The following is a 10,950-nucleotide window of genomic DNA, read 5'->3' on the forward strand; positions in this document are numbered from 1 at the left end:
ACATCTCCCCAATCGGACCTTATGGGAGAGCATTTCAAGAACATATGGGCATCGTTGGCTTTCTCTGTGCCACAATGTGCACAAATGGAAGAATTCCTCTTGCCCATCTTTTCCACCCTTTATGGAGTCCAATATACCTGAGCAAAGTAAACAGATGGTTTCTTTAAAAAAAAAAAAAAAAGCAGGTCTGACGGTACCATATAAAGTAATCATCGATATTTGCCATGTATCTTGTGCTGCTTTCTCCGGCAGGTTTCCTCCCCATAGTTCCGTTGTTAACTTGACATCCCCATCCATTAGGTTTAGTATCGACCAGTACCATGTTGCCATCTCTTTTTTTTTCTTCTGAGCCTTGCTAAGGATCAATTCCTCTAACTCATTCATTGAGGATCCCTTGTCTTTCTTTGTTTGGATCCAGGTCTTCAGTTGATAGTACATACACCATGATATTCTTCCCCTGTGTTGTTGATCAGTTGGTCCCATAGCAGTGGTTGCCCCTCTCTCAGCACTGACCCCAATTTATAAATTCCTCCCAACCTCATAGGCAAGCTTCTCCTCTAAGCACTCTGGTGTCCCCGGTGAATCCCATAAAAGGGCATGATCAATATAATATGATAAGCAGGTTGCTATACTGATCTGCGCCCATAAACTGGCCGCGGCTTGCAATATTTTTAGCGGGACCTTCATGAAAAATCTCTTATCTCCAAATTTGTAAAGGAAATGTAAGTTTCCTCATCTCATATCCATCACCATTACTACAAACATCAAACCTATTTCAGAGCCTTGTAAGTCTTTCTGTTCCCCCACTAAAATTCTGCAATTTTTTAATAGCGAGGCCCATGTGTAATATTTACAGTCAAGTAACACAAGACCTCCCTTGTCCTTCTTCATACGCAATTTGTTCCAGGATATCCTCACCCCTCTTGTGGGCCAATTAAAGAAAGAGATCTTTCCCTTATAATTTATCAAACCACTCGTTTTTTTAAACATAAGGGTATAGTATTGGATAAAGTGAACTTCGGTAGGATAATAATTTTTTATCAAATTTGTCCTGCAGCGAGTGTTAAAGGTAAGTGAGCCCAACTCTTTAATAACTTACTGGCTGCTCTTTAAAAATATATTTCAGGAATCTTGTCTACCTCTTGTGTGATCTAAACTCCCAAGTATCTTAGCTTCTTCTTAATTTACTTGTTGTTACTGGAACAGTTCCACGTCTCTGTTTTGTGGTGTTCACCCGATGTCCTGAGATACTCCTACACTCTTGCATCATTCTTTCTAATTCAGGTTGGGTTCTCTCAAGATAATTTGTATATATTAATACGTAGTCTGCATAAAGTGCAATTTTTTCTCTCATCCATTATATCTAAATGGGCTGATCGCAGGTTCTTCTTTAATTTATTCACCAGGGGTTCTATACATAAGTTGAAAATCAAAGGCGAAAGTGGATATCTCTGTCTGGTGCTTCTAGTGATCTTAAAATCTGTTGTTAAACCACCATTTACTGAAATTCTGCTGGATGGAACTTTATATATCTGGTGTACTGTCCTACCGAAGTTCCCACCTAAGTTGTTTTGGCCATTACCACTCTCAGGTATTTCCAATTTACCCAGTCAAATGCTTTCATGGCATCTATTGTTGCTACTGCTAAGTTCACTTCGAATGTTGAGGCTATGTTAATTGCATCAATCAACCCATGAGTTTAATTTGTGGAGATGTCTCTTTGGCATAAAACCCTTTTGGTCTCCATGTATCAAATATCCCACAACCCTGCTTAATATTTTTGCTAGGATATTTGTGAATGTTTTATAATCATTATTAAGTAAGGATATTGATGTATATGATTTACAAATTAAGTATTGGGGTGATTGCTGCTATCTTCCAAAAGGGAGGAAGTTCAAGTCCCTTACTGAAGATTTCTCCAAATAACCTAGTCGGGATCAGAATTATTAAGTCACCTATTGAGCTGTACAACTCATTCTGGAACTCATCAGGTCCTGCAGATTTCACTTTTTTCCCATCCTTAACAGCCCTGGTCACTTCTTGTTTTTCAATTTCCTTATTCAAGGCTCCGGCTTGCTCACTAGTGAGGTTTGTAATATGATCATCTAGCCAATCGAATGCCTAATTTTCAGAAACTTCTAAATATTATGTATATAACTCTTTGAAATATTGGAGAAAAGCCTCCTCAATATCCCTGTTATCAGTTCTTACTTCTCCATCTGCTCTACCTTTTAACTGCCTTATGAGATTTCTTGTAAGGTCTGTTTTTGTCTTCCACGCTAGTCAAGTCAAATGGTCTTTATTCGGATAAAAATATCCATAAAAGTACAAGTCATCACCGCCAATAGGATAAAAATACAGCATAAAAAGGTAAAAACATGATTAATTACATGGTGATGGTGTTGAAACATAGGCAGAAAGTGCAGGGTGACAATAGAATGCAAGTAAATTCACTTATATAAACAAGCATCTCATCAATGTCATAAAAGTTGTGCAAACTAGCAATAAAGTGCTCACAATTTCAGTATGCACACTATGCATACGGCAGCCACGCTAGTTGTTTACCACTATTCACTCCATATCCAAAGTTGGTCAGTTTACCAGCCTCCCACTTCTTCCTCACTCTTTTCTCCATAAATCTACCAATTGTATTCCTGTTAGTCTGCAGTTCAGCAGCCAGCGTTTTATTCTGTTCATTTGTATTATTTTTTGCTTTCCGTTGTTCTTTCAGCTTTCTCATATCTCCCTCAATCTGCCTGCATTTGTCCGTACACATCCAATTTCCATGATTGATTAGTTTCTGATGGACACAGTGCCATCTGAGGAAGTTCACAATGTTAGGCATATACCAGCACATCTATCAGATCACTCTGCGGTGTTATTAGAGATCAGATGCCCGCAAAAGCAGCAGCAGAGAAGGTGGACACTGGAACGGCGTCTGCTAATGGATAATAAAGTAGTGTAGAACCTTAAAGTAGATACAACAGAGTTTTAAAAATATAACGAAGGCTCTGCCCCAGTAAATATTGTCTGCGATGCTTATTTAGCAAAGTTCTACTTGTGATAGCCCAATCTTCTGTATGTCTCCTAAATGGCTAAAGAGAAAGACACTCACAAAGCCAACTCAGCCTTCAATACCTAAATTATGATAAGCAAGCCAGAACTGGGACTGTGTGTGAACAAAATATACTAAGGGGCTGATTTACTAGCATTTTACTTAGAGTCTGAGCCACTTTTTGGGCGCACCCATGATACAACATATTAGTAGAAATGTACAAAGCCACGCAAGGATCGATTTGCTGAACCTATAACGGCTTTGTTAAAAAAAAGTAATGCAAGTCAGGACATAGCCCGGCCTTGCATAACATTTCACCAGATAGGCATTGCATGCAGGGCCGGACTGGGAACCAAAACCGGACCTGGCAAAGTGCTTGGCCGGACCCCCGGGCCTTGGGGGTGCCACCGAGCTCTTTCCGAGGGCCGGTTTTCGGCCGATTTTGTTACAGGGCCGATTTTGCAGCTATGCTGCAAAAACTGCCCTGTAACAAAAATGACCCCCAGGGGCCCAAAACCGGCCCCAGCCCGTGCGGCGCACCGGGGGATTGCCCGGGGCCCGCTATGGCCAGTCCGGCCCTGGTTGCATGGGCGGAGCAGGGGCGTTCCCATGCATCCACCCATGGATTTTGACGCAATCCTAGATTTACAAAGCTGCGTAAACCTTGGATGGCTCCAAAATTGTGCGCCTCCTAGACCCAGGTGTAATGAGAAGAAATATCTTTATTTCTCCTTGTTACTTCCTTTTTCTATGTGTGATCCATTCCTCATCACACATAGAACAAGCATTGGCATAGCCAATAGGTCTCGCCTTTGGGACCTTATAAGTATTTAGCCATGCAACAGTTGCATAACTAAATACTTATAAGGTCCCAAAAGCGAGACCTATTGGCTATGCAAAGTGGCCGTGCGCCCGCGAAAGTGAAAGTAATCACGCACATGCACTGTAGCTCTAGACTGGCCTGGTAGCACTTTTTGGAGCCCTCTCAATAAGTCGCGCAAGACCAGCGCATGTGCTGGGTCAAGCGAGACCTAAAAGAAAATACTTTTAAGAATTGATTTTATGCAGGAAGGTGTCCCTTCCTGCACAAAAACAATCCTGCTTGTAACAGGCTACCTTGCAGCATGGCACAAGGGGCCCTGCTTTGGTGCTAGGCGTGCACAGTGCATCTGTGATAGGAGGGAGCAGAACTATGCCATATATTAGTAGATATAGCACATGTCTACACTCTCTGTTTCACGCAACTCTGGTCGGCCACTTTGCTCACTGCCCTGCACAAAACCTTATTAAATCTGCCCCTAATTACAGTAAGAAGCTCCAAAAGTGGTTCACATTATTCATCTGGGGACATATTTACTAATCTTTCATGCAATTCAGGGAAGCAATCAGAGTTGCAAAGCGGTGTTGTGTGAAAGGGAGAGAGCGGAAATGCTCCATATTAACGAATATATCTCGAGCATTTCTGCTCTCTACTTGCGCTGTGACATTGTGTGCAGCCTAGGACCAATGCAAGCACCCTTGTCCCATAGTTCAAGGGTGCCAGTGTTACAGGAAGGATTGCTTTTGTTTACAAAGTGACACCTTCCTGCAGAAAAACAATCCTTAGAGGCATTTTCCTCTTTCTATGTGTGCTGCAGAATGCAACACATGTGGAAAGAGAAAATAAAGAGGAGAAATAAAGATATTTCTCCTTGTTATGTCTCAATGGGCAAGGTATATGGTTTTGGCACATTTCCAGGTTCACTACCTTTAGTAAATCTGGGAATGCGCCAGAATCATGTGTGGATGCATGGGAACACCCCTGCTCCACCCATGGAATGCCTCCCAAGTTGAAATGTAACCAATTACAGTGCAAGTATCTGTGTTGTGTTATATTTCTTCACAAATCCAGGCAAGCTGATTTAAATCTATCTTTCCGTGGCTTTGTAAATATTACTGAAGCCTTTACATTGTCCATGCGTCGCCTCGTGTAACGCAAGTACAACTCAAAGGTGTGATACATCTGGGCCTTCATGTTTTTGATGAGAATCAATTCCGTTCATAACGTTGAATTTTATTGAATGAATGTGAGGCTTTAATTTGGAACTTTGGTGAATTAACAAGACTACGCATTAGACCTAAGAATGGGAGCTACCAGCTATTTCCTCAGGTCCTTCTATTGATAATTGAACAATACGATCTCTGGTAACACATAACATTTCTCTTTTCACTGCTACTATTTTGTACCATACCTTACACTTGGCTTACATGGCCACGCTATTTTGACATTTCAGACCACTAAAGACAGGCAACAGGCTGTTCTACTTGTCATATCTGCTCTGATCCCCAGAGAGTTCTCATACATAAGCTGCTCCCTCAGCACTGGTGTCAACATAATAATAAGTTGTAGGTTCCTTTTACCATGTTTTTTTTGGTGTACTCATCACTTGACAGTGAACATAACAAAAGGAAAATTAGAAATAAATACTTATTACTACAATAGTATGTGAGATCAGATGAATCTTGAGGAGGGGATCTGGTTGGATGGTGGTGTTTCATAGAAATTAAGGGCAGATTTATGAAGGGCTTGCATTGTCCTCTTGCTGCGCAAGGTGATGCAATTCAACACAAGCCCTTGTGGGATTTACTAAGCTATGCCAAGCCACCTTGTGTGGTGCTGCATAACTTTGTAAATCTAGAGTATCGCAAATTGCTGCCTTGTGTTACTCTGCATTGGGAAGGTGTTCCGTGAGTGGGGCATCGGCATTCCATGTATCCACCCATAGCTTTGAGGCTATCACAGAATTACTGAGGTAAGCTATAAGTCTAAGCATTGGCACTTGCTCGGGGTAGCATTCCAACTTGTTCTTTTGGCCAACATAAGTTTGCACCCAATCACATTCAAATCAGTCTTGCCCATGCTCTAATAAGATCAGACCAGGTCCTCAATGAACAGGAAAAAAAGCAACCCAAGACCACCTACACCCTGATATGTGCTCTTCAGTCAGGCGTAAATTAGTTCCAGTGAGACAGTCAGTACAGGACCTCCGTCTACGCATACCCTTGGCCATGTAGGGCATCACATCAAACATGTAAAATGTGATAGGAGGAATGCTTGCAATATGACTAACTACTGGAAATGGCTTGTCATAGCATTCCAGACCATCATTCTTTTGCCCACCATGCAACTTCAGTCTGTACCCAGCCCTAAGGAAATCAGTTTTGAATCTGCTCCAATAAGACAAATCCAGCCCAAACTACCATGCCAAGTACTCCCTGAACCGGAACACAAGCAACCCAGGAACATTGTAACTCACTTTGGATCCCTTCAGTCAGGTGTAGCTTGGTACCATTGACAAAGTGGACAATGAACTCACATCTCTGCATATCCTTGGCCACTTAGGTCGTGACATCAAACACACAAAAGGTGATGGGAGGAATGCTTGCTATCGGTCTGACCACTGGTAGTTGCTTGGGGTGGGATTCCAATTCATCATTCTTTTGCCCACTTTGCCACTTAAGATTGGACCCAGCCCTAAGCAAATCAGTACTGACCCTGATCCAATAAGAACAGTGCAGTCCGAAATGCCAGACCAGGTCCTCAATGAACCAGAACACAAAGAACCCAAAACCGCTTTTGCCTTAACTGGGGCTCTTCAGTCAGGTGTATGATCCATATCTAGGCATACCCTTGGGCACTTATGACATTACATCAAGCACACAAACGCTTATCAGAAGAATGCTTGCAATATCTCTACACAGTGGCGATTGCTTGATTCGGTATTACAACCATCATTCCTATGCCCACCATGCCATTTTAGTTTGGACCCACCATATGCAAATTAGTCTTGATTTCCATATGAGAACAGACCAGTCTGAACAGCCAGTACAGGTACTCCCTGAATCATAAACAAAGAAACCAGCACAGGTTTGGGTGTAGATTGATTCCAGTGGCACAGTGAGCTAAGGTCCCATGTCTATGCATATCCTTGGTTACTTAGGCCACCACATCCAACACACAAAAAGTTATTGTGGGAATGTTTGCAATATTTCTAAACACAAGCAATTGTTTGAGCTAGCAACCCAAACAATTGTTTTTTCTCCCATCATGCCACCTTAGTGTGAACCCAACCAAATGCAAAGCAGTCTTGTCAATACTCCTATAAGAACAGCCCAGACCGAACTGCCAGGCCAGATCCTCCCTGAACCAGAACACAACAAACCCAAGACCTGCTTCACCCTGATAGTCAGATGCAGCTTTGTTTAAGTAGCACTGAAAAGGTTTAGGGTAGCCATGCACTCTACAAAAACGACAGAATTGAATAGAATAGAATGCCACCTCAATTTGGATTCAGCCATATACAAATAAGTCTTCACCCTGCTCCAATAAGAACAATCCAGGCCAAAGTGCCAGAACAGGTCCCCAAAGAACCAGAACAATAGCAACCCAAAACCGTGTTCGTTCTGATTGGGGCCAGTTGTTGGGTGTAGCTTGGTTCCAGTGACACAATGACCAAAGGACCCTTGCCTAGGCATACACTTGACCACCTACAGGATCATACCTAACAAACAAAGGATTGTAGGAGGAATACTTGCAATATCCCTAAACACAGGCAATTGTTTGGGGTAGCATTTCAAACCATTGCCTTTTGCCACAATGCCTCCTTAGCTGGGATCTAGCCGTATGCAAATCAGTCTTAACTCTGCTCCAATAAGAGTCATCCAGTCCGAACAGCAAGGCAAAGTCCTCTCTTGCTCGGAGCACCAGCAAACCAGGAATCCTTTTGCTTTGATTGGGGCATTTCTGTCAGGTGTAGCTAGATCCTAGGGATACAGTGAGCAAGGAACCTACATCTGGGCATATCCTTGGTCACTTAGAATATCACATCAAGCTCAGAAAAGGCAATGGGAGGAATGCTTACTATAAGTCTGACCGCTGCTAGTTGCTTGGGGTAGCATTCTAACTCATTGTTCTTTTGCCTATCATGCCACCTTATTTACCCTGCCATATGCAAATCAGTATTGATCCTGCTTCAAGAATTGTCCAGCCTGAACCTCCAGACCAGGGGGCAGATTTACCAAGATTTTGTATTGGGGTTCTGTCACTCTTTGGGCTCAGTCCTGACACAAAATGATTTGATGTTACTTGCTAAGCCATTTTTGCACAAAAAAAATCCTGCCTGCAATGCCGGAACCCTTGCACCATGGTGCACACATGTCTGTATTGTCCATGGACAGCACAGAGTGCACCAGCACTAAGAGACAGCAGAAATGTGCCATATGCTAGTTGGTATGACACATATCTGCTGTCTACTTTTCATGCAACGCAGCATAGCAACTTTGCTTTCTGCCCTGATTTGCGTGACAAATTTATTAATCTGCCCCTAGGTCTTCACAGAACCGAAACACAAACAACCAAAGACTGCTTTTGGGCTGATTGGGGCCCTTCAGCCGGGTGTGCCCTTCAGCGGCACAGTGAGCAAAGGGCCGACGTCTAAGCATTGCCTTGGCCGTTTTGGTCATCACGTCAAACACAATAAAGGCTATGGGAGAAATGCTTGCAATGCGTCTGACCACTGACAGTTGCTCGGTTATCATTCCAACCCTTCGTACTTTTGCCCACTATGTCACCTCAGTTTGGACTCAGACATATGCAAATCTGTCTTGCACATTCTCCAATAAAAACAGCCCAGACCGAACTCCCAGGCCAGATCCTCATTGAACCAGATCACAAGCAACCCAAAACTGGGTTCACTCTGGCTGGGGCTATTCAGTTGTTTATAACTTGGTTCACATGGCACAGTGATCAGTGATCCCAAATCTGGACATATCCGTGGCCAGTTAGAGCTTTACATGAAACACACAAAAGGTTATGGGAGGAGTGCTTGCTATAAGTCTAACCACTGGAAACTGCTCAGGATAGCTTTCCAACATTTTATTCCTTTGGTGATCATGCCACCTAAGTTTGGAATTAGCCATATGCAAATCAGCATTCACCCTGCTCCAATAAGAACAGTCCAACCCAAACTACCAAGCCAAATACTCCTTGAACCGGAGCACAAGCAACTCAAGACCGTTTTCTCCCTTACTGGGGCTCTCCAATTGGGTGTAGATTGGTTCCAGTGGCACAGTGATCAAGGGACCCATGTCTGTCCATATCCTTGACCATTTAGGGTGTGACATCAAACACTCAAAAGGTGATAGGAGGGATGATCGGAAAAAGTCTACCTACTGGCAATTGCTCAAGGTAGCATTCCAACCCACCGTTGTTTTGCCCACCATGCCAACTCAGTTTGGACCCAGACACAATCACATCAACATTGATCTTCCTCCAATAAGAACAGTGTAGGAGAGTAGGGTCTGCACTTATGTTGCCCCCACTTCTTATCTGATGTTAACACTGGTTTCTGGCTATAGTCTGGCTGGGTCCCTGCTAATCAGGGCCCCAGTCTCTCTGTTCTCTCTAAAGAACTTGGAGTGCATATTAGATGCACTAGTGATTGGATACTGTGGTGCCTTATGAGCCCCTAGTATATGGTACCTTAGGTACCAAGGGCATAGGTACTTTACAGGCCTACCAGGGGCTGAAGCATGTATTATGCCACCCCTGGGAAGAAGACTAAATCTGACACCACAGGCCTGCTACTGCAGCCTGGGTGAGGTAGTGTTAGCACTCCTCACTGAGGTATAGGTTCCTATATCTCACCATACACACACATATAAACCTATCAGTCACCCCTAAGGCAGGCCCTATCAATCCTGAGGGCAGGGTGCTTGGTTTACAATGTGAGGAGGTGCCTGGGCAGGGCCCCTCTGCAGCTGGAATGGTCTATTCCCTGTGGCTGTTTGTGGATGCGGTTAAACCATATACTCTTAAGTGTAATATACCTCCCGGTAAATGCTAACTTTGGAATGACTGCATCAAAACATGTCGTGTTTGGTGTAAAACAACTTGGAATCATACTCCCACACCAGTAACAGGTGTGGGAGTATGATCCCACCCTTATAGAGGGGACGACATGTACCCACTGTGGAAACACGGTAGAAATCTGAAAGAGCCCTGGCATCACAAAATGGATGCCACCAGCACAGACACTGGGCTGCCCTCCTGCTGCTGACTGAAACTTGCAGTGAAGGAGGCCCAACAATAGGCATCCTGTCACAGGGAGGTGTCCCCACCTTCCAGACAAGATTTAGTTTATTGGAGCTGGGTGGGTGCACTCTTAGAATGCTTTGAAGTCCTGCACTGGGGGAGCAGTAGGCTCCTCGGTGCACATGCCAGCTCAAACCGGTTCAGGGGCTACCAGCTCCTGCTCTGGCGTGAAACTGGACAAAGGGAAGTGGGTGTAACCACCCACCCCCTGACCCTCCTAGAGGAGTGGTCATTGAGCTAGTCCCTCCCTTTCTTTTACTATAAGATAGGTAAACCTTGCCATTGCAAATCAGATATCCCTGGACGACGCTCTACATCCTGACACTTCGACATTACACTACTTTTGGAAGACGGAAACTTTCCCGCTCCCGCAAACTTTCCCCCTCCCGCCGGAGTCCGAAGTCCCTGCAGCCCTGGAAGTAGATTTCCTGACTTCTCGACGGCCATTCTGAGTCCCCAGTAGAGCTGTGGTGAGTGGACCCCACGAGTGACCAGGAACAGCAATACCCGGGTACCGTGCACTATTGTCAAGTGCAACCCCTTCACGATGTTCTACAAACTTGTGCATTGGACCACGTGTGGTCCAAACCTGCAGCAGGATCTCCCTCGAAAATCAGAGGCCTACCTCATCCCGAGTGACCGTGTGCTCCTGTGAAGCGAATCCTCATGAGGCGTCTTTGTGATCCCTTGCCGGCTGGTTTGTGGGTCCCCTGAAGACTTTGTCATCAAACCAAAGAGCTCCCCTGATTGCTCCAGGCCTGCC

The sequence above is a fragment of the Triturus cristatus genome, chromosome 2_1 (genome assembly GCF_964204655.1).
Source record: "Triturus cristatus chromosome 2_1, aTriCri1.1, whole genome shotgun sequence".
In the NCBI taxonomy this organism is placed as follows: Eukaryota; Metazoa; Chordata; class Amphibia; order Caudata; family Salamandridae; genus Triturus; species Triturus cristatus.